The sequence below is a fragment of the Salmo salar genome, chromosome 22, assembly GCF_965601325.2.
Source record: "Salmo salar chromosome 22, fSalSal1, whole genome shotgun sequence".
Lineage (NCBI taxonomy): Eukaryota > Metazoa > Chordata > Actinopteri > Salmoniformes > Salmonidae > Salmo > Salmo salar.
Genome location: NC_138312.1, coordinates 14,957,806 through 14,983,334, shown reverse-complemented (window position 1 = coordinate 14,983,334; position 25,529 = coordinate 14,957,806). Strand labels below are relative to the sequence as shown.

The 25,529-nt window shown below is 43.7% G+C and overlaps 1 protein-coding gene across 9 annotated transcripts in view; it reads right to left on the bottom strand.

Annotated features, from left to right (window-relative positions):
• Positions 1–25,529, bottom strand: part of LOC106582844 (band 4.1-like protein 1) — a 102,607-nt gene that overhangs the window by 73,302 nt on the left and 3,776 nt on the right. The window lies entirely within an intron of this gene.

Below are 25,529 nucleotides of genomic sequence, written 5' to 3'. Positions count from 1 at the left end.
ACATCCAGGGAGCTACTCCACTAGGCTCAGAGACAAAGAGGCTAGTGAGGGAAATGGCCCTGAGACAGAAGAATTTAACAAATCTCTTTACAGCGCTTAGTATTTCTCTCTGTCTCTGTCCATCATTGGCAATCATTCTGGCAGTAGATTGCGCTTTAGCCTACCCCTCTGCTCTATCATGTGAATTACAGTGCCTACAAGCATGTCATAACACTACATGACAAAGCAGTTGGCTCAAGCACATACAGATCTGTTACCAGCCAGGCATTGCCTGCTATTGTACTCACACTGAAGGCTACACTTCTGTGGTAAAGCATTTCCAAAGCTTTTGTATGTTGTCCACCGCCAGATCTCGCCTCAGGCCCAGCATAACCTCTGCTCTGTGTTTGATGAGACCTTGTGAGCTTTGTAGTGGAAGAATGAGAAGGTGATACTCGCGCCCGGCAACTAGTTGGCGTGGGAGAACAGCGGGATGTCTCAATCACGGTTTATGACATTCTTTGGATGGTTGACCATTTGTGGGCTATCACAGAGGTCAAACACACCTTATCTGGGGCTTTCTCCAGGAGGGAGGTTTCCACAGTACCCTGGGAGCACAGACACTGTTGGAGTTGTGAAGACAGATTAAAACAGGCCTGGGCAAAGGCCGGCCCGGGGGCCATTTGCGGTTCGCGACCTGATTCAATACGGCTCATGGAATCATGCTCAGATAAAAGAATTTGCGATAGTAAAGCTTTGAAAAATGTATTTGTTATTCAAATTAATACTTGCCTTTGTGTAATGATTTAATGCCCACTGCTTGTGGGACATTTATTATTTATCTATTTTGAAGGCACGTATAAATAACAACTGCACAAGGAGAGACAGTGACTGACACACATCACAGTTACAAATAGTAGCTAGCTCGAAATTGTGCAAAAATGAGTTTTTCAAAGATTTCAAAGAAAAGGAAAGTGGACAATGAATGTAGGGTGTTCCAGCAAGAGTGGACATCAAAATATTTCTTTATTGAGGTATCAGGGAAAGCTGTGTGCTTAGTGTGCAAAGAGAGCATCACTGTCTTGAAAGACTACAACTTGTCCCGACACTTCCAGACGAAGCATGCAGAGAAATATAGGAATATGTCTTCTGAGCAGAGGACAAGTGCATCAAAAGAGTTGCTTTATCTGTTGCAAAAGCAGCAAGGACTTTTCACAAAACTGCATTCAGCAAATGACGGAATTGGGAGAGCTAGCTATAGCAAGCTATTCGCTGAGGGCGAATTCATTAAAGAATGTTTAATTGACTCTGCAGCAATACTTTGCCCCGACAAGAAAGAGCTGTTTGAAAATGTTTCCCTATCAAGACGATCAGTAACACGGCGTGTTGAGGACATCGCAGAGAATATGGAACAACAGTTGAAAGACAAGGTAAAAGATTTCACTTATTTCTCCTTGGCCCTGGATGAGAGCAGTGATGCACGTGACACAGTGCCGTTGTTGATATTCTTACGAGGCATAACCACAGACTTTGAAATTACAGAGGAGTTTGCGTCAGTGCAGTCAATGAAGAGCACAACCACAGGGAAAGATTGACTGGAGGAGGTTAATGAGTGTGTGGCAAAGCTGGGAATGAGTTTTGAAAAGGTATCCAGTGTGACCACTGATGGGTACCCAAACTTGACAGGAAAAAACGTTGGCTTTTTGAAAAGGATACAAGATCAAGTAGTTGAGCTGAGCCCAGATAAAAACATATTTTCCTGCATTGCATTATTCATCAGGACGTGCTCTGTAAATGTGCTCTGAAAATGAGCCATGTTGTGGATACAGTCACTAAAGTGGTAAACTTCATAAGAGCAAAATCTTTAAACCACAGGCAGTTTGTCTCACTGTTGGAAGAGACAGTTGGGTCATGCAGATCTCCCTTACCACACAAACGTGAGATGGCTGAGTTTGAGGAAGGTGCTTAAAAATGGTGTGGGACCTGAAGTCGGAGATTGCTGAGTTTTTGCAAATGAAAGGAAAATATGTGGATTTCCCTCAGCTGCAAGATAAAGAATGGTTGGCTGATTTTGCCTTCACCGTGGACATCATGGCTCTCATGAATGAACTGAATTCAAAACTACAAGGGAAGGGCCTTTTTGCACATCAGATGTACAGCCTTGTCAAAGCCTTCAAGGGAAAATTACTCCTCCTGACCTGCCAAGTAGAAGCCAACAATCTCACCCACCTTCCAACACTACTAGTCTGTTCCCTGATGACCGGCTGGAGAAGTATACATCACTGCCTCGTGCTTTGAACTGTGAGTTTTCTCCTCGTTTTGAGGATTTCAAAGTGTTGGAAAATGACATGCTGTTGGTTTCCTCTCCCTTCACCTTCAATGTGGATAACGCTCCCACTGACCTGCAACTTCAGCTTATCGATCTTCAGTCTGATGCAGTGATTGGAGAACTATTCAAAACAATGTCACTGACGAGGTTCTATGCATCTCTTCGATGAACAAAACTTTCCAAAGATTAGGAGTCATGCTCAGAAGATGTTTGTACTGTTTGGGTCAACCTATGTATGTGAACAGACATTTTCAGTGATGAAATATAACAAGTCAATGCACAGATCATCTCGTACTGACTCTCACCTCTCAGCAATCCTGCGCATAGCAACGTCAGAAACTATACCTGACTTCACTGCTCTAATCAATGCCCATCAGAGACTTCACTCCTCACACTGATTGAGTTCTGTCCTTGGTGCTGAATGCAGTGTACTTTTCCATCCGTGTAGTTCATTGCATGTTTAATAATGAAAATACCTACCAAAAGAAGAACATGGATGTGGTTTATTTCTGTGCATGTTATAAAAGTAAAATAGGTAGCATATCTGGATGTGATTTACAGTAGATATATCTGTCAACACAGTCATACACCTGACGTATAATCCTGCAATATGATTCTGGCCCGTGATGGCAAAAATATACTCTAATGTGGCCCTCCATGGAAAATAATTGCCAAGGCCTGTATTAAAACGTGAAATAGACTAAATGAATGTTACTATGTGAATTCAATTGTCATGTTTGGATTGTTTCAATAGTTCATAAAGAGCTATGAATTATGATATGTTTCATTGCACTGTAAGTACTATTGATAATTGTTACATGGGAACATATTTTGTTCATTGGATGGAGGACAGTTCAAAGAGGAGCGACACAGGGGTATGCTCCTATCATTTAAATTGAGTTGATTAGATTATAATCTGGGTGTGTTTTCATGGTTATTTTTTTACTAGCAAAGTGCAAAGAAATGTTAATTCAGGTTGGGGGCAAGCTCCTGCTTGAATTTTTTATTTTATTTAACTAGGCAAGTCAGCTAAGAACAAATTCTTATTTACAACGACAGCCTACCCTGGACAACCCTGAGCCAATTGTGCGCCACCCTATCACCCTACTGTGCGGACTCCCAATCACAGCTGGTTGAATCATACAGCCTGGAATTGAACCAGGGTCTGTAGTGACAACTCTGGCACCGAGACGCAGTTCCCTAGACCGCTGCGCCCTTCGGGAGCCATGGTTAACAGAAGAGTGAATTTGTTCATACTTTGAGAACTTGTTGCCAAGCTCCTGCGTATATAACACACTTTGTTTTTTCTCTTAGAGATTATTCTGAATTGAAGACACATGTTAGCACGTTACATCTTATTTAGTCGATCGTCATTTACTCTGAGTACTCTGTAATGTATCATGTACACTAAGTGTTTGAGTGTTAATTCTTTTGTGACTAATAAATTATATTAGCTGAATTGAGTACATGTATTCCTCATTTTACAGAGTATTTAGTAGGTATATTGGTAGTTCTTATTTACACTATATACTACACATGCTCGGGTACCACCATGACATCTCTGATCTGTTTGCCTCAATACATTACTGCTAGAACATTGGTCGCCAGGATTAGCTATTTGTATCTGGTCTCTTAATAATTGCGTAACGGTGCAAGTTAGACATGTTCATTATACTCATACTAAGTGGTGATGTGAGGCTCGCTAGCTTGACTAGACTCCTACAGAGGCGTAAAGTGCCTGTTGCATTGATTCACATAATATTGGAGTCAGATTGATGTAGATGCATGTAGTTTACGCATGTATATGCATGTAGTTTATGCATGTAGTTTATATTGAACATAATCGGCGGATCATTTCCATCCAAACTATAAATGGTGACTCATCATCTTCAGTCTATGGGGATTTCTACCAAAGTACAGCTTCACCCTGAACAGCCTTCAGCTGAGCTGACACAGAGGGGTAGTATTCACTAGGGCTGTGTGAAATCTATATGGGAGAAGGAAAGTGGGTCTCCTCAACGCAGTTAATTGCATTGAGGCTGGTGGATACTCTCATGACATTGTTATTATGGCACTGTGGATGCCTGTCTCTGTATCTGATGGCTTGCCACAGGGTCCTGTATGGCGCAGTTGGTTGAGCATGGCACCTGCAGTGCCAGGGTTCTGGGTTGATTCCCACAGGGGACTGTTACAAATGAAAATGTATGGACTCACTACTGTAAGTCGCTCTGGATAAGAGCATCTGCTAAAATGTTAAGTTCCTGACTGCTAGAGAAATTCTCACAGCTTAGCTCTGGTATTTACACTTTAGTCATTTACCAGACACTCTTATCCAGAGTGACTTACAGTTAGTGCATTCATCTTAAGATTGCTAGGTGGGACAACCACATATCACAGGCATAGAAAGAACATTTTTCCTCAATAACGTAGGGGGGGGAAATCAAGTGCAAGTGCTGGTTAAGTGTTCTTTATATTTATTTTTATTTATTTGGGGGGGGGGGGGGGTCGAAGTGAGGAGGATTATTTAAGATACTGTTTGAAGAGGTAGGGGTTCAGATGTTTTCAGAAGATGGGCAGGGACTCTGGTATCCTAGCTTCAGGGGGAAGCTGGTTCCACCATTGGGGTGCCAGGACAGAGACGAGCTTGGACTGGGTGGTGCCCTCCCGTTGGGGTTGGAGGGCAAGAGACCTGAGGTGGCAGAATGGAGTGTTCGGGTTGGGGTGTAGGGTTTGAGCATAGTCTGAAGGTAGGGAGGGGCAGTTCCTCTTGCTGTTCCGTAGGTAAGCACCATGGTCTTGTAGTGGATGCAAGCTTCAACTTGAAGCAGGTGGAGTGTGCGGAGGAGCAGGGTGGCATGAGAGAACTTGGGAAGGTTGAAAACCAGGCGGGCTGCTGCGTTCTGGATAAGTTGCAGGGGGTTGATGGCACAAGCAGGGAGCCCAGCCAACAGCGAGTTGCAGTAGTCCATACGGGAGAGGACAAGTGCTTGGATTAGGAACTGCGCCACTTCCTGTGTGAGGTAGGGTTGTACTCTACGGATGTTGTAGAGCATGAAACTGCAGGAGCGAGTCACTGCTTTGATGTTTGCAGAGAAAGACAGGGTGTTGTCCAGGGTCACGCCAAGGTTCTTTGCACTCTGGGAGGGTGACATTATGAAGTTGTCAACCGTGATGGAGAGGTCTTTGAGTGGGCAGACCTTCCCCAGGAGGAAGAGCAGTTCCATATTGTCGAGGTGAGGTAGTGGTCCGACATCCAAGTTGAGATGTCTGCCAGGCATGCAGAGATGTGTGTTGCCACCTGGGTGTCAGAAGAGGGAAGGAGAAAAGTAGTTGTGTGTCATCTGCATAGCAATGATAGGAGAGACCATGTGAGGATATGGCAGAGCCGAGTGACCTGGTGTATAGAGAGAAGAGGAGAGGGCCTTGAACCGAGCCCTGGGGGACACCAGTAGTGAGAGTATGTGGTGCAGATACAGATCCTCTCTACGTCACCTGGTAGGAGCGACCTGCCAGGTAGGATGCAGTGTGCAGAGCCTGAGACGCCTAGCCCTGAGAGGATGATCTAATGGTTCACGGTGTCAAAGGCAGCAGATAGATTTAAGAGGATGACAAAAGAGGAGAGAGAGTCAGCTTTTGCAGTGCGGAGAGTCTCCATGACACAGAGAAGAGCAGTCTCAAGTTGAGTGACCCGTCTTGAAGCCTGACTGGTTAGGGTCAAGAAGATCGCTCTGATAGAGATAATGAGAAAGTTCATCAGAGACAACACGCTCAAGTGTTTTGGAAAGAGAAGAAAGAAGGGATACAGGTCTTTAGTTCTTGATGTCAGAGGAGTCAAGTGTTGGTTTCTTGAGGAGGGAAGCAAGTCGGTCCATTTTGAAGTCAGAGGGGATGCAGCCAGTGGTCAGGGATGATTTGTTGAGGGAAGTGAGGAATGGGAGAAGGTGTCTAGAGATAGTCTGGAGAAGGGAGGAGGGGATGGGGTTGAGCGTGCAGGTTTTCGGGTGGCCAGACCTCACTAGTCACAGGATGTAATCTGGAGAGAAAGGGTAGAAAGAAGTCAAGGAGTAGGGTAGTTCTGTGTGAGTGAGACCAGTGGACTCAATAGGCTGGATGAGTAGCGGATGTCGTCAACCTTTTTTTCATAGTGGTTGACAAAGTCGTCTGCAGAGGGGGAGGAGAGGGGTTGGGGTGGAGGATTAAGTGGAAAAGAGTTTCCTAGGGTTAGAGGAAGAAGCTTGAAATTTAGAGTGGTAGAAAGTGGCTTTGGCAGCAGATACAGAGGAAGGTAGAGAGGAGGAACTGAAAGGATGAAAGGTCCTCCGGAAGTTTTGTTTTTCTCAATTTTCGCTCAGCTGCCCGCAGCCCCGATCTGTAAGCTTGCAATGAGTCACTCAGCCACGGAGCAGGAGGGGAGGGACAAGCCGCCCAGAAGGAAAGGGGACAGTGCGAGTCATAGGATGCAGAAAGGGAGTAGAGTAGGGTCGAAGAAGCAGAATCAGGAGACAGAAGAGAGAAGGATTTAGCAGTATGGAGAGATAAGAGAGTAGTGGGAGAGAGAGAGTGAGAGAGTGGAGATTGCGACGGCGCATGACCATGTGGGTAGGGGCTGAGTGGTTAGAGTTGGAGGAAAGGTAGACAGAAAAGGAAACAAATTAATCAGAGACCTGGAGGGGGTTGCAGTGAGATTAGTAGGCAAGCAGACTCTAGTGAAGATGAGGGCAAGCGTATTGCCTGCCTTGTGAGTTGGAGGGATTGGGAAAGTGTGAGGTCAAAAGAAGCAAGGAGGGGAAAGAGAGAGTTGGAAAGAAATTAAATCGAAGGCAGACGTCGGGAGGTTGAAGTCACCAAGTATGAAGAGCAGTGAGCCATCGTCAGGAAATTGAGCTTATCAAGGTGCCAAGGTCATTGAGGAACTCTCCAAGGGTACCTGGTGGGCGATAGATGACAACAATGTTAAGCTTGAGCGGACAAGTGACAGTGACAGCATGGAATTCAAATGAGGAGATGGACGACTCCTCGGCATACTATCGCACGTTCATGTGGCACGCCTGTGACCTTCGCTCAGGTTGAAGCTCACATGAATAATCGCAGCCATTGGGCTTCTCATTACTGCGGCATGCTGGGAGCTTACAGAAAACAGCAGGTGAAAACAAGGTCAGAAGCCCTTGACTACTCTCTGTCTCAGAGCTATGGTAATGTTGCAGAAAGGTGTGTAAAGTGCAAGCTAACTGTCTCAAATCATACCCTGTTCCCTATATAGTACACTACAAAAGTCAGTACTGTATTACATTACAAAGGTCACTACAAAAGTCTGTCTATTTGCTATATAGTGCACTACTTATTGCATGCATTCTCATTCAATTAATATGACTAGCAGAAACAGAGGTAACAGTATTGTTTTGTCTGGTTAGTCATTCACTGCCTGTTAACACTCCAAGGGTTCTTTGCAAATAAACATATCTACAGAACGTTATTGACTGTTTTCAGTCTGCCTTAAGGCGTTAAGCTGTAACTGAACCACAAGATTGTGTCTTTGTTGAAGCTACAATATGTAACTTTTTGGGCGACCGACCAAATTCACATAGGAATTGAGTTATAGATCTGTAATTCTCATTGAAAGCAAGTCTAAGAAGCAGTAGATCTGTTCTATGTGCACCATTTCTATTCTTCCCGTTCTTAAATGTCCTTTTTGTGACTTATAGTTTCAGTTTTGTACACCAGCTTCAAACAGCTGAAAATACAATATTTCTGGTTATGGAAAATATACTTCACAACGGTTTAGATGGTACAATGATCCTCTCTACACAATGACTGCTTGTTTTGTCACAAACTGAAATTAGTTGAACTATTAGAATTTTAGCAACCAGGAAATGGCGGAGCAATTATAATTTTTTTTAACCTTAATTTCACTAGACAAGTTAGTTAAGAAAACAATTTTTTATTTACAATGACGGCCTACCCCGGCCAAACCCTAACCCGGACGACGCTGGGGCAATTGTGTGCTGCCCTATGGGAATCCCAATCACAGCCAGTTGTGATACAGCCTGGAATCAAACCAGGGTCTGTAGTGACGCCTCTAGCACTGAGATGCAATGCCTTAGACCGCTGCGACACTCAGGAGCCCAAACTTTTAAGAGGTTTTAAATTAAGTTCGGACTGCATGATCGTTTTCTGCAAAGCCAAACTGTACATGCCTTCTAACCAATGATTTAAATCTGTGTTCTGTATAATCTTCTGAAATGTCTCAAACTGCAAACCATGTTTGAACAGAATAACAAAACATTTATTTTATTGATGTGCCAAATAACTGCAGTACTGCGCCATTTTTTTTTAAATCCACTACTGCTGCCAGTCCAGAGTATCTCACAGAAGACATATAAAAATCCATCACTAGAAAGCAGCAGCATGGTGAAATGAGGCAGGTGTCCTTGAGCTAGCAGTGGAACATATATTAACAAGTGATTGTGCTTTTATTAACATTCATCCTCTGCAGTGTAAAAGATGTGTACATTCTGCCAGCGTATGTCTACTGGCTCTGTGCGCTGGTGTGAAACAAACAGGCTCTATTCCCCATATTCAGACCCCACCACAGGGGATTGTTGGTCCACCTTAAGTCCCCATGCCTATTCACACAACAGACCGATTGAACTCACAGTATATAGGCAACTGCCAAAATAAAGGAAACTCAGGGGCTCCCGAGTGGCGCAGCGCTCTAAGGCACTGCATCTCAGTGCTAGAGGCATCACTACAGACCCTGGTTTGATTCCAGGCTGTATCGTGATTGTGAGTTCCGTAGGGCGGCGCACAATTCGCCCAGCATCGTCCGGGATAGGCTGTCATTGTATATAAAGGTTAAATAAAGATAAATGAAATAGCAGGCGCTTCGAACTGGTGGTTTCCGAGTTAATTAGGCAATCCCATCAAGCTTAGGGTCATTTGTAAAAAATGCCAAGTTGCCCATTAATTTGGCTACCAGAAGAAGAGATCTCAGTTACTGTGAAAGAGGGATCTCAAAGGAGCACAGGGTGTGTGTGCGCACACACACACACGCGCGTGTCTCAGTCACCAGATCTCAACCCAATTGAACACTTATGGGAGATTCTGGAGTGGTGCCTGAGACAGTGTTTTCCACCACCATCAACAAAATGCTAGAATTTCTCGTGGAAGAATGGTGTCATTCAATAAAGTTCAAGACACTTGTAGAATCTATGCCAAAGCGCATCGAAGCTGTTCTGGCGGCTCGTGGTGTCCCAACACACTATTAAGACACTTTATTGGGGTTTCCTTTATTTTGACAGTTACCTGTACTTTGCACAAGTGCCAGCTAATCATGTGTTTATTAAGCAGCATAAATCCCCCTGTTGCACCCAAACACACACCAAAGCTGTCCAGATATACTCTAATAAAAGAAGGTGCCATCTAGAACCTTAAAGAGTTAGTTGGCTGTCCCCATAGGAGAACCCTTTGAAGAACCCTTTTTGGTTTCATGTAGAACCCTTTCCACAGAGGGCTCTACATGGAACCCAAAAGTGTTCTACCTGGAACCGAAAATGGTTATCCGTTTGGAACCCTTTTTTTGTAACAGTGTAGACTACAAGAACCCAACTGCAAAGACAGATAAATACAGCCCATACTGAAGCATTACACTGTTGCATAACATGGTCTCACACTGAGATTGACTCATTAGAGTAGTTCGCAATGGGCCAGCCAACAGATTCACAGCCTCTCAAACGACTCACAGCTACAGTACTGCAGCTTCTCACATGGGACCTCTCAAATATACACAAACAGTACAGCCGTCTAAAACAGGCACCATGTAATTTACACATACACACACACAAAGAGAGAGACACATGCAGTACACACACACACCCTGTCGCAACGTTGTAGTGTGTTTATAAGTGAGAGAGGAGGCTCCTCTCGTGGTCTGTACCTCCCACTGAGGTTATGCGTCACTGCGGTGCAGGGCCTGTAACTACATGTGTGTGTGTGTATGTGTGTGAGTGCCTATGTGTATGTGTGTGTGAGCTTTCTGGCAGAAAAGGGAGTTGACTGCTTGACAGCCAACAAGCTGTTCCACAGAGCGCTACTCACCGGACAGTACCCACCCCCCAGGAGGACTTACTGATAGCCTGGCTGACCCTGTCTCCAGACCGTCAGCCAGAACAACCCCTCCCTACCCAATTGTGCAGTGAGCGACAGACTACACACACACCAAACCAGCTCCAAAATAAGCCCTGTTCAGTTTAGAGCTACACACACCCACACCAGCTCTATTGCACCACACACAGCTTACAACTCAGACTGATCCTGATCCTGCACATCAGTCACCATCGGGACACTCCCTCCCTTCATGGGCTGCTCGTCAGATCGAAGCAGAGGGAATCGATAGCAGTCAGCCCTCTCATATATACCTCCCTGTTTAGTATGCTGGCCCTTAATCCCAGTTCATTGGAATCCTTAGTAAAAATGCTGCCAGTTATAAAAACCATCAATCTGATCTGAATGAGCCACAGACCGGAGGACAGAGGGGTGGAGGAAGGGAAAGGAGGGCAAGCATGTAGTCATGGCCAACATGCTACCCATAATGCCCCTCACCAAGGCTCTACTAAATTATCCAAAGACCTGACTCAGGGGCACAAACTGCTAGTCAAGACACACTAGGGTTTTCCATGTTCTGATATCTGAAATTGTATGTTTGTAGAGTAGTGATGGTCCACATTCAGAGTGATGATGGTTACTGTTTCCTCCCACTGAGATATGTCAGAGGATATTGAAATGAGTTGTGGGTTTGTGTGGTGGTGGGTGTGACTTGCTTCTTCTCTCTATGCCGTTCTGCATCGTCATTAATTATCTAGATCTTTGCTTATAGGGCTGAGTTTCTGTCTTCTATAATCATCTCAGACATTTTTTTTTGTACCACGGCCTGCTTAACACAACAGGCTTTTTTCCCATTAAGGGACATGCAGAATTATAACTGAAGGCTGTGTGTGATGCGTGGCTCAAGTAAGGCCAGGATAAAGGTGTGCTTTGGGCAAGATGAGAAGGAAGTAACTATCAATGGTGGCTCACAACATGACCTATATTGCAGCTCGACACACACACACACACACACACACACACACACACACACACACACACACACACACACACACACACACACACACACACACACACACACACACACGGCTCTGAACATGACCTCTATTGCAGCAGCTCAGCACTCCTCACTCAGTGGCAGGCAGCTCAGGGAACACCTGGAAACAAAAGACTATTGTACCTCCCTGTGACACGCTGAAACACAGAACCAGAGAGGGCAACAATCAACCAAAACAAACACACCTTTCATTTAGTTCTCTAACGCCTCACTGCCTGCCCCTTGAGATAAAAGGATCTTGTTGTGCTGACACTGCACTATTTGTCCGGTTGGCCTTGTCCATGGAGGGGAGAGAGTGCCATTAGACAAACACGCACACACACCCACACAAAGACACACTGCTGAAAATGACCTAGAAAATCCCCCAGGTCCTTCTGCAGAGGCCCAGAGGCTTGGCCAAATCAAATTTTATTGGTCACATGTTTAGCAGATGTTATTGCGGGGGTAGGGAAATGCTTGTGTTTCTAGCGCCGACGGGGCAGTAATATCTAACAAGTAATATCTAACAATTTCACAACATACACCCAATACACACAAATCTAAGTAAAGGAATTAAGAATATCTAAATATATGGACCAGCAATGTCAGAGCAGCATAGACTAAGATACTGTAGAATAGTATAGAATACAGTATATACATATGAGATAAATGCAAGATATTTAAACATTATTAAAGTGACTGGTGTTCAGGGAGTAACTTGATCAGCATCCATTCAGGCGAAAGAGAGAGAGACACAGCAGTGATCATAGCGCACAGCGTCCATCGGTGAAGAGATTGACATGAGCAGTACTGCGTTGCTCACACAGTCATCCCACGCTCAGCCTGAGGCTAAAAGGAGTGTACGTGTGTGTGTTCCACCATCATCTGAATGAAAAATCCATAAAGGCTGCGTGTAATAGAGAATCCTATGGGTTCGGTCAGCGTTTCAGCAGACAATATTTGCATCAGTGGCAGTTTGGAGATCGACAGAGCTGGTGACATTCGATGAGGAGCATGAAGCCAGTCAGACTCATTCTTCAGTAGGTTATATTAACTCCTTCATACATTCCTCAGCCGAGTAGACCTCTAAGCTGGGGTTACTAGCTCGCACATTGTGTAACGTGTGAGCATGGTCCTGCTGTGAGGTCAGCTGCTCCAGCATGCCACCAAAAGGTCGCTAATGTTACATCAGTGTTACCATGGCAACCCCGGCCACAGAACATGTCACTAGCGGCCCTCCTTTTGTAGGCCCGCAGATCAATTTACACAAAAATCTAGGAAAATGATATCATTTTTTTTTCTTTCAAGGGGGGGGACTCAGTTGAGAGTTAGAATAGTAGAATACACAAGGTACATTTTTTTTATTTGGTTGTGCATCTGCATACCACATGTAACCATGGCAGCCCAGGACCTCCACATCCGGCTTCTTCAACTGAGGGATCGTCTGAGACCAACCACCCGGACAGCTGATAAAACTGAGGAGTATCTATATCTGTAATAAAGCCCTTTCGTGGGGGAAAAAAACTCATTCTGATTGGCTGGGCCTGTCTCCCCAGTGGGTGGGCCTGGCTCACAAGTGGGTGGAACTACTCTCTCCCAGGCCCACCCATAACTGTGTCCCTGCCCAGTCATGTGAAATCCATAGATTTGTGCCTAATTAATTTTTCATTTTACCGATTTCCTTATATGAACTGTAATTCAGTGAAATTGTTGAAATTGTTGCATTTATTTTTTGTTCAGTATAGTTAAACAATTGCAAAATCTTCTCTCCACCCATGGCAAAATGTGTAGAATTGCAGGAAATTAACCCTAAAACAAACAAACAATGTTGAGGGGGGGCAACTAAAATGTTTTGCTTGCAAGGTGGGCCCCCATAATTTAACTTAGTGCCCCCAAAGGCAAAGGCCGGCTCAGACTGCATATGTGGGTACACAGACCTGCAAGCCACTGCAGCCCCTCATGATGAGTTTAGATTTTTTTGTGGCCCCCACCCCAATCAAAGCTGGCCATCCCTGCACTGGAAGAATGGCCGTTAGTAAAGGGGAATTGTGAGAGGGTGAGTGCTTCCCTCACCTCCTACGGTCTTGCCTATCATCCTTCCTGACGATTGGCTGCCAAGTGTGAGCTATGATTTAGTGGTGGACATTTACGATTGAGCAGACGAAAGTTCCTGCCATGTTCCTTAAATTGATCTCGTGTCTACGTCTTGTTTTTGAGTCAAGCAGCATTGTGCAGGTCTAACAACAACAAAAAAATGAATAGCCTGTCGCTAGAATAATCAACGGTCTCCTCTAGGTCTGGGCACGGGGTCCCTTTCACGTCAATACCATATTCATAGAGGGTCACTCAAGATGACTGCCTTTGTGACAGCTAAGGAAAAAGCATGGGGAGAAGGGGTCTAACACATCAACGGGTCCTGTGGTCATTTCAGGCTGTCCATTGGACACACTAGATCCCGTTACCGTGTAATATTTTTTCCTGCATTGATCTAGCGAGTGAAATTACAAAATGTGACTCGTTTCAGGAAACTAGGTGTTTGGTCACTACTTCACAGAAGAGCCGTTTGAACGTAAACTAATTTTTAAATCTAAATGTGTTTTTTGGCAGAAATGCCTTCTCGAACATGTGAACTTTTATGTGCCTTAATAACAAATGTGTATGCCATCTGTACATACAAATAAAATTGTTAAATTACGAGCCTAGTTGGTTTAGCCACAGAAAAAGACAGCAATCTTCCCGCTAGCCATGATTGGCTGAGATAATGAGTGGGTTAGACATGCCGTATAATACGCGTCTATGTTTAGGTAATCCAGTCTAATGCTGCTTTTATGTATCGCAAAATAAAAATGCATAACTGTTGCTCTCCACTTTCTGGAGGACCGAGTTTTAAAATCAGTGGAATTCGAGTATGATAGCTAAGGAGAAAAAACACTTGTCTCCGGATTACATCTTTAAACTAAGGGCAACCATGGCATCTGGCAGGAGACACATCCATCCATGATGTATATGGGTAAGATAGTCTAGCTAGGTATATTTTCAGATATTACACATTTCTATTTTCATTTCATGTTAAAGTGTACTGTTAACAAGCTAGCTAACGTTAGCTGGCTGGCTCTCTAGCTAACGTTACGTGTATGATCTTCTTATTCATATTTCAGAGCCATTTGCTTGTCTAGTTATAACCTGATGTTAGCTAGCTACCATTGAACCTGGTTGGTTAGCTACCAGCAGATTCATGCAGGGTAGTAACGTCATGAGTTGGGATTATGGTTCATTGTTTACCTAGCTAGCTAAATACGTGTCTTAACAAAAGACTCCACTATGCAAGTAAACATTTCGGGTGCGTTCGTAAATTCAGTCTGGCCATCAACTCCAATTTTAGAGCACTCTCATCTGAGTGTACCAGAGTGCAAAATAACTGATGAATTTACGAACGCTCAACACCCGTTGAATATGGCTGGTGTCAGTAAACTTCTGCAAAAAAGCATAATAAAAAATTGTTGCCAGCACCACAGTTAGTCACCAACGCTCTGAATAACATGAAAACAGCTTAACCAGCTCTGCTAGGGCGAGTAACATGGTCAGAGTGGGGGGGGGGGGGGGGGGGGTTTCTCTCATTTGTGTCTGGAAGTAGCTAGCAAGCTAGCCAATGTTAGCCAGTTAGCTTGGGTGCTTGACTGCCGTTGAGTAATGTACATTTCGGGTGCGTTCGTAAATTCAGTCTGGCCATCAACTCCAATTTTAGAGCACTCTCATCTGAGTGTACCAGAGTGCAAAATAACTGATGAATTTACGAACGCTCAACACCCGTTGAATATGGCTGGTGTCAGTAAACTTCTGCAAAAAAGCATAATAAAAAATTGTTGCCAGCACCACAGTTAGTCACCAACGCTCTGAATAACATGAAAACAGCTTAACCAGCTCTGCTAGGGCGAGTAAAATGGTCAGAGTGGGGGGGGGGGGGGGGTTCTCTCATTTGTGTCTGGAAGTAGCTAGCAAGCTAGCCAATGTTAGCCAGTTAGCTTGGGTGCTTGACTGCCGTTGAGTAATGTACTTCTCTCAATTGTGTCTGGAAGTAGCGAGTTAGTAGTTCAAAGTGTAATTACTTTCTAATTGTTCCTCGACTGTAGTGTATGATATACCATTTTGTAGCTCTGAGTCTGTACTTGTATCCAATGTAAAAAACACAATTTCAAATTTTGCTACAGTACATAAGACTTGTTTGAGCCGGACGGTCACAAATATACTCAAGCCATCTAAATCTGTTTGTTGTCTTGTTTGATTGATTTTACTGAATCGTAATGATAGTCTTACTTTGACTGAGCCATGATTATGAGAAGGCAGATACTGTATAAATAAATGCAGCCAAAGGCTATGCAGACAAAACTCTGGACGGCCATTGGTAGGTCTGTCATCAGCACACGATAATGCTGCAAATAGCAATCCACTGACCATAAGCTGCTTGCAAATCATTGTGGTTGCTGTGAAAACATAAGATTCGTGACTCTATAAAAATATTTCATCACTCTCAAAGCAGAGATACGAGTTTATTAAATTTAATTGATGGCGAGAACACAGAATTTCCTTCCAGTCAGTGACTCTCAAAATCAAATTGTAGCCCCCCAAAAAAGACTGCAATAAATGCCAGCCAAACATATAATCATTACAAAATATGCCAATCGTGTGTTATATACATTTTAACTGTGAAACTTGCTGGCAAAGCCTAGCATCTGTGTGACTAGACAGTGGGCAGTGACCACAGGTGTTGACTGAAGCATCTGCTTACATACACAATGGCTGTTGGACCCTTAGGCTACCTAGTGAAAATTAAGTCCAACACTGAAAACAAACAGAACACAGGAGGACTGCCTGCCTGATGTCTTGGCTGGTAATGGAATTAATGGATAGTCTGTTGACTGGAATTAAAGGGGTCTTATTCAAGGCTGTCCATTTAGATCAGCTCCATCACCTCAATAGAAGATAGAAGATCTACACCGTGGATCATCAACTAGGTTCAGCGGCGCACCGATTTTCTCTTGAGTGGATGATCAGGGGGGCATCCACAAATCCTTTGTAGACTGCAAATTGACCGCAAGAATCCCAAACAGGTATAATATTTGACTCAAACATAATCATTTCAAATCTTGTACACGATCACATACATCTCTCTATTATGCGTGGGAATACTTTGGAACACATCTCCAAAATTAAAATCAGTTGGAGCTGATTTGCTGGTGTTTTTACAGTCTTTTATGTCCGAAACAAAAACAAAATATATATATAAGGGGGCCAAATAAAAAACACCCACGGGCTGCCAGTTGGGGGAACCCTGATGTACACATTCAGTCCCTGAGCTGACGGTATGCCACTGTATTGAAGGAGTTGTAAGGAACCAATGAGAAGGACATGCGGGGGTGGGTCCTATGCCATGTTAGAGTAATGTGTAAAGAAGAGAAGCCAGAACATATCAAGACATACCATAGTATGTGAGGGAACGAAGGATTTTCTTTTTGTTTACAACAATAGTCGATAGACGTGGGTATGAAGGCTTACAGTTTTGTCCTTTAAAAAGGCTGAAGACCAGAGATTCAAGGACAGTGGCAAAAAAATACTGTATTTCAACCTAATCTGAAAAGCTCAAAAGTGTATGAACTGCTTCTGTGTGCAGTACTGTACATTCTCTGGGGTGTTACCATTACACTCATATTCAACACCTCTGCTATGAATGTGTGTGGCAGGCACACCTTTTCAGTCGACACCACTCCTTTCTGACACATTTATTAAGAAATGAAGATGTCAACTAAGACCGACAAAAGACCGCTAGTGTATAAAACATTCAACAAAGAGAACAGCACTCTTCTGTATGAGGGAGACAGAGTTACCATGGAAGCAGAGCTATATTAAATGGGAGACTAGTTGAAAAGGCCTCCCTTGGGAAATCCTATCCCTGACTGGCACATGCTCAGTTACCAAGTGGAAATACTGCCCCAGTGAACTCTATTCCATTTTCTTAAAAACACCAAAACAATGATTTCTTACATGGGGCTTGTCATTCGCTGACAGCCACTAAAGATGCGTTTTAACACAAAATATTCTCTGCTTTTTCTGTCAGCTGGTGCCCATTTAGCATGCTTTGGTCTGCCTGCCTAGGAGGGAGAGAGTCATGAAGGGGGAGAAGGGAGGAAGTGTTTGTGGCAATATTAGTTCCTACTGCCCTCTCTCCTTTCTTGTCTGACCACATTCATGTCCCTAGTTGTTACATCCTGATTCCAGCCACATGGGACTTGGTCATTCTACCCAAAAAGCTGAGAGCTGAGCGAAGCAAGGGGAGGCTGGTAGAGAGGCCGGGTGAGTCTGCGAGGAGACGCTCTGGGGGAGAGAGACAGACATTTTAGAAGGAGAGGCTGGCAGTGGGCATGGGTCCAGTCCAAGCTCAGCTCACTCTCCTGTTTGTATAGAGCCATTCATCTCCTTATTAGGATCAGAGCATGGCTGAAAGGAAGCTAAAGGGACTCTGTGTGTTATTGGTGTCAGTGACAGGGAGCTAGTAAAGGGGTCGAATGGCGAGCTCGATGTTACTGCCATCTAGACACAGAGAGGCCTAACTAAGAGTCACCCAGTCAATGCCTTTACTACTGAGCCGAAGAGCTAACTGTTTAAGACTTACTGTCAGTCCAGTAAACCAGTCTCTTGTTTAAAGACCATTGTGTGCATCAGAATAGAAGGTCTACTGAGTGCTAGCTGAAAGCATCAGTGCACTGTAGAGGAGTTGGCAGCGCTGTGTGCTAGTGTCAATGTCCAAAAGGAATGCAGCAGCAGAGCGGTACCATGGCGGCTACTCTTCAACATCATGATACGAATTATCAAGGACCTTTTTGGCTTTTTTCACGATGAGAATCAATGTACCACAGAGAATCACAGAAATATCTGTGTGGAGAGCAGAACAGATGCTAGGATCTCAAACTGTGGAACTATACAATGAAAACTAATTAACGGGTTCGATTAATATAACGCTTTTTTTTGTCTTGATCAAAGGGCTTTACATTGTATGGGGGAAATTCACTTTATCTAACGACTACTAGTACTAACATATCTACACTAACTAACGGACTCAACTACCAATTACTAGTTATTACGGTTAATACAGCCTGTAGTTGAGAAATACGGCGATCTGTTCAGAGAGTGCCACAACACTGTGTGGGCTCTCTTCACGACTGAGGGGTTTATGTTAGCTCTGCATGCAGGTGCCAAGGAGAACTGAGAGCTCTGTTTCCTCCTTCTGCTGATAACAGTGCATCAGTGAGCACAACAACACAAACAAACCCCCTAGTCGTTGACTGCTGAACACATCAGGATTGTCATACGGTCGCACAATTAAACTACAGTGATGTTATCAAGTCATTTCACCCGTTTCAGTTCTGAGTTGATAGAAAATGCAGAGAAGTGATTTAAACATCATTGTTAGTCTACTAATAAATAGATTGGGATTGCCACACACACACACACACACACCGTTATCAAATCATATCACTCGGTTTCAGTTTTTAGTCCTTTAGGATGGAGCTGTGGTGTAGTCTAGATGTTCAACAGCAGGCCTGTCGGTAGGTCATATACTGGTTACGGTCTAACGTCCTCCTGACTAAGACACTTAACGTCAGCTCTTTAATATCCCCAGTAAAATCTCCCTGTTTATGAGGAACCGAATGTGTGAAATGTGACTATGAAACTCACCCTGGACGTGAGTCTCTGGTCTGAATCTTAAATCATAGGAAGCATGTACGGTTTTAATAAGTTCTAACGGGCGAGGCACTCACACCCATTGACATATTGGAGTCAATTATATGGCTAACCCATTTGAGTATTCCAGGACCAAAGTTGGCAGTGTAGTTCTGTCTGCAGGGAGAAAGAGCAGAGTTGGTAGCTGATTGCAGAGAGATACTGTGTGTTGCTGTGCTCATGGTCATGATAGAGGAGCTGGGAGTGTCCTTGTGTCAGGCATCAGGGGTAAAGTAGCACTGTGACATAATAACAGGCTGCAGACACCTCACCCCTGTCACAGTCACACACACTACATACAAACCAGCAATTACCTGAGACCAGACGTCATTCACACATACATTGATATCGGTTAGCTTGTAAATAATCCTGTACATTGTCTATAGATCTCTAAGCACACAGCAGGCATACACCAAGTACAGTATGGTGAGGCACATCCGGGATCTCCTATCCAACCTGTCTGACCAGTTTGGGAGCCACAAGACAGGCCCAGCGGGACTAGGAGTAGTCTCCTCTCCTCTGCTCCTCAGACCCTAACTATTCCACACACCTTCTGCTGCTAGGCGACTAGCCTACAAACATCAACAAGCATCCTGACCAGGGAAGCTAGCACTGGGAATTGAGTGAAAACAAAGACATGTTTTTTTTTCTTCTCACGAGCTAACAAATTGATGTGATGTCGCCCCTATCCAACCGGTCTGCCCTGCAATATCCAGTTTGATGGTAATACTTTCTGCAGCAGTGTGTGGATAGATCATGGGAACTCGCCGTCATCAAAAAATAAAAACAAACGTGGCATGAATCGAATGTCACAGTTTACATGAGCACTGATTAAACGTGCTCTTCTCATTTCATCTCCTGACAGGCTAATTACAATCTCTGATGTTTATTACAGTGGAGAGTTTAAGCGTCGCTGAGGTCACAGACAGACAACAGGAAAAACACATTCTGCAGTGACATTTTTTATTTTATTTAACTAGGCAAGTCAGTTAAGGACAAATTTTTATTTACAATGACAGCCTAGGAACAGTGGGTTAACGGCCTCGTTCAGGGGCAGAACAACAGATTTTTACCTCGTCAACTCGGGGATTCGATCTAGCAACCTTTCGGTTATTGGCCCAACACTCTAACCACTAGGCTACCTGCCAACATCACTGGCTGCATAGAGCTACAGACAGCTACACAACTCCTCCACCAATCAACATCACTGAATCCCTGAGATACTGGATGGCTGTAAGATACAGTAGCACAAAGAGAAGAGCACACCCCCACTGTCTGAGCTGGGTTGAAAGACAATGAGGCATGAAGCATGCACATATAATCATCATCCCACTTGATCAGAGAGAGCATGGGACATGACTCATCCCTGAAAAAGGAGGGGAGATTTCTTTAGAGAGAGTGGGGGGGGGAGGCAGGTATGTAAGAAAAAAAAGAGAGAGAAAACCATCCCAGCCTCAGAACCTGCTGACTCACTGCAATCAGCAGGAGCACAGAGAGCTTCTGCAGCTCTGGAGAACAGACCAGACGCTCCACTCCCCCTCTGGGCTGGCTCTGCCTCCCCTTCAGAAGGACAAAGTGACACTTCCCATCACACTCAACGAGCTATGATGGCAAGCTGGAAATAAAAGACAGGACTAAAACCGTCTTAAGGAAATGAAATAGCAGCTCCCTGGGATTTACAGTAGTAGAACACCCATCTCATCGGAACAGAGACGGATGCGAGAGAGGTGCCAGTGAATCAGTGAGGCTAGTGCAGTACGTAAAAAAAAAATGATACAAAATATATCTCCTGAGCAGACAGACAGAGCGACAGTAGTAGGAGGTGAAGGGACAACACTGAGGGAATGAGAGAAAGAGCCATGATGCCAGAGAGAACACATAGAGAGGAGAGACAGCTCATTGCCCAGCAGTCATTAGAAACGTCAACAACACACTGTCTGTCTAGCCCATTAAAAAGAGACATTTATTGACTTCCTATGGCAAGACAATACCCATTGTCCCCAGCGGTCAGAGACAGCAAATAGTCCTATGGTTCTCCTTAAAACCTGTGATGGCAGAGCTTCAGTAACCAACAAGGTTGCGGATTCATGAAGATAAATCATCTCAATTACTGCAGTCCAGGAGTGGTACACAAATAAAACATTGGACTAATATCGCATTCAAAAATCAGCCATCGACTGTGTTTGCCAACAGTCTGACCACGAGGGAACACAGCCCTCCGTGCGTTAAATCAAGGGAGTTACTCTGTTGCGGGGTAATACGATTTTGAAAAGACCACAAGGATTCCACTACACCTCTTGTAAGGCCTAATTCAATCCCAGAGCGAAAGCTTTCTAAACCAAGAACGTGAATAGACATCCAGCTCCCCCCTTGGCCAGTTCCACGCCATGGTATTATGGAAACATTTTCCTTGTCCTTTTTTAAAGGCATCATTGTTTCCTCACTAACGAGATTACAATCCTTTCATCTGCTTTTCAGTTCTCTTATTGCTCCTACTTACACTGTGCTTACCGTTCGTTGCAGGTGTGTCTTATCCTGTACACTGTATCGCTCATTTCAAACTGGTGTTTGACAGGCATCTCTCAAAACATCAACTATCAATCAGTGTAATATCCTTTCACATCCCTCACAATATAAAAACATTATGTCACCCACTCTCACAAGACAAAAGCACGTGATCACTACTCTGAAACGCCACACTTTACAACGACATGAATGACACTGTCCAGAATAGACGTTGCATTGCCACCCTAACCTCAGAGAGCAGTGTAAAGCAAAGTCTCCTCCTCTGTCTATGTGTGTTCTCAGTAGTACAGTGTCCCTGACCAAGCCTGTGGCTCGTCTCTGTGACTCCCTCCGACTCGTCCCTGCGCCGCTGCATGAGACGTGACCAGATTCGCCCAACTACAACACGGAGCCAGGGAACATTCCACAGGGCCAGCAGCAATGACAGCTCAGTGGAGACACTGACTAAAGCATACACTCTGTCCTCAACACACACCGCACTGTAAAGCCCACGTACTAAAGTCTGTGTAGATCTGGGTTCATATGTCCTCTGGTTTGATACTGTAATAAATGAATAATGACACAAGCAAGATAATGCACTTCTATTTTCTAACGTTGAAAGCAGCATGTTGTTAAGTGGTAATGAGCAGTAGGATCAGTCTATGAGGTTAACATGGGGTACAGGAGCTGGTTGTCTCCAGGTAAAGACTGAGCAGAGCGAGGAGCACTGCCTTTGTGCCTCAGACCCAGTGGGTGCTTCATACTTCCTCATTTGAATTGCAAATCAGGGAAAATCAAAACAATATGTTGTTGGTCACATGCGCCGAATGCATCAGGTGTAGACTTTACCGTGAAATACTTGCTCACGAGCCTTTTCCAACGATGCCAAGTTAAAAAAATAAAATAAAAAATAAGAATAAAGCAAAATACAGAGAGTACCATATCACTGTGCAGGGGTATGAGGAATTTGAGGTAGATATGTACATAAAAGGCAGGGTAAAGTGACTAGGCATCAGGATAGATAATAAAAAGAGTCAAATAAAGGACAGATTAGCAGCATATGATGTGTGTGTATGTGTGTGCGCATATGTAGTGTATGTGAATGTGTTTGGGATTTCTGTGAGTGTCAGTGTAGTGTGTGAGTGTGAGTGTATATATAGTCTTGAGAATGTGCATAGAGTCAGTGCAACTAACTATTTAGCAGTCTTGTGGTTATTTAGCAGTCTTATGGCTTGGGGGTAGAATCTATCTGAGCAGATGCTCAGGCACTATTTGCCGGACAGTAGTCGAGTGAACAGTCTATGGGTGGCTTAAGTTAGCATGCTGTGATCTAAAATTCCAGCAGCCTCAAGCATTTAACAAAACACACACACGTACACTACGACCAACTCATGTATCTACATGACCCCAGAGTGAGACAGATGTGCCACACGTTTACCGTACAGACATACAAAAGCTTAGAGACAGACACAGACAGAGACAGAGCTGTCAGGGGAGTGATATGATGTGATGTCATGGCAGCAGTTCTCTTTCATCCAAGTCTCTCAGTACAATGACAAAAAGTGTTCATAAATGCCTATTCCCCAGCTCGTAAGGTACCTTGGAGAACTCTTGCCTTTACATTGTAAATAGTTAAATGAACTCCAGTGTTGGTGTTAATAACCAGAGATGAACCAAAACCACACCCACCAATATCATATTTCCCAGCATGCTCTATTGCAGGTTGATTTTTAGAATTATTTGTTTCAATATCTATTTTCTTGCATGTACATTGATTGATTGAGTCATCTTATGCTACTCAAATATAAATAATACATTTTCCTAAACTAATCCAATCTGTTAGTTGGACTTATTGCACCTATTACTGAAATGGTTGTTCCAATTTAGATGATTAAGGCAGTCTCATATCTTGGTCTTCCCAATCCTGGCAGTCATTCTGAATGCAGGTGAGTAAAAATTAGAAAAAAATTGGATATCCCCACTCCGGCTGGATTCCAACAGGAATTACACATCACTTTGCAAGCCAGCATAATATGACTAGCAGGCTGTAAAATATGAGTTTCAGACTAACTGTATTAGGATAAAACTAGGCTTGTGTTAAGAAATAGGTCTTATGAAATATGTATTGTCTTAAAGAATGTAATTTTAATGACAACATATTCTCTTAGGACCTCATTTGGTGAAGGCCACAAGACTGAAAGTGAATGAATAAAACAACCATGTCCTCTGTCACTAGCAAACACAGTCGTGGGTGGTACTGGTAAGTCTAAAATTCACTCAAAATCCACCCTGGGAAATATGCAAATAAGGCTTAAAACTCTACAGCAGGGCTATTGAATTCCAGTCCTGGTGGGCCAAAACATTTATGGTTTGTGATTTTTGTATGGTTCTTCAAAGAATCATCCCATTTATAATTTTTCAGAGACCCTAAAATGGTCCCACTATGGCTTTGCTCTCAAGAAGCTTATTTGGTTCCAACTTGCACTTTTATTTTTAAGAGTATAGGCAGGCAAGTGGTGCTCTGGGCAGGGGAGATCTAAACTGGCAGAGGAGTATTCCAGGCCTAATGTTAACAAAGCTACTGTCTGACAGCTCTACCCAGTAAGGCTGCTGACTCGGACTGTGTCGGCTGGAAGAAAGACAGCGCTGGCTAAGAGAGAGGGATTTAACGAACCCAAACAAACTATAAAAATAAGCTGGGATGGAAGAAACTGCTGAAAGAACATGATGATACAGATGAAGAAATAGAGGTCTACTTAGCGATGATTTGAGCATAAATGTCAGAAGAGGTTGGATCTAAGCGGCTACACATACTACAATGTAAACTGGTGTACTTGTAACGTCTCCACGGCTACCTCCAGAAGTTGCGCTCGACACTCGCCCTACAGTTGCCCCCTCTAAGCAGCAGAGCAGTGTAAACAGAATTGTCTTGTTCAGCCAACACTATTACAGTAAAAATTGTAATAGCATAGCAATGTTTTTTAAACAGATTTTAAAAAAGAAGGAAAATGTCTGTACATTGAGACTTTTGAGGCGTTACCTGTCTGTAGGTCAATTTAATGTGTACGGACGAGAAAATAAACCCTTTAATTGAATGCACATGCTTGTTGGTTGTTGCATTATTCAAGACTGGAATATAGTTTGGTTGCATTATTCAATATTGTAATATGTTTTAGAAGAAAAGTAGCTTGAATTGTTAAATAGTTTGTGCTTACTGGCTAGCGGCGACTGATATAAGGTCAATTTGAGTTGCGGACCAAGGATGACGAATTACCAGTCACAACGAAAGGTAACACATGGATGTAATGTGAAATGAAAAGTAGAAAAATCGCTTTCGCCACCCCGCTCCTCAGACTCTCCTTTGTCTCTCGTAGTGGGAATGGGGCCTAATAGAGCATTTATATCATAGCCTAGTTCCAGTTTTCAGACCCAAACAAAAAGAGGATTATGTCCTGTGGCTAAACATCAGTGACTTCACCAACACGTGCTGGATAGCTGATTGAATCAAGCGATTAAATATTTACCACATGTATTCGTTTTACGCATTTGATAAGGCTTTTGGTAAGCATTCTTCACATAGCTAGATCACAGGAAGGCAATTGACACAAGTTATTTCATTATATACTTGGCTTAATTAGCCGGGTTTGGTGAATTAAATGGCTACTTTGTTGTAAATGTTGCAGCATCATTAATGCAATCTAATAACAACAAAATATCCATCCTGTGCCAAGTTCAAATTCAAGAGGAGGGTAGACAACAGCTATCCAAATCAACATTCCATTCAGTCGAAAATTAAACACAACT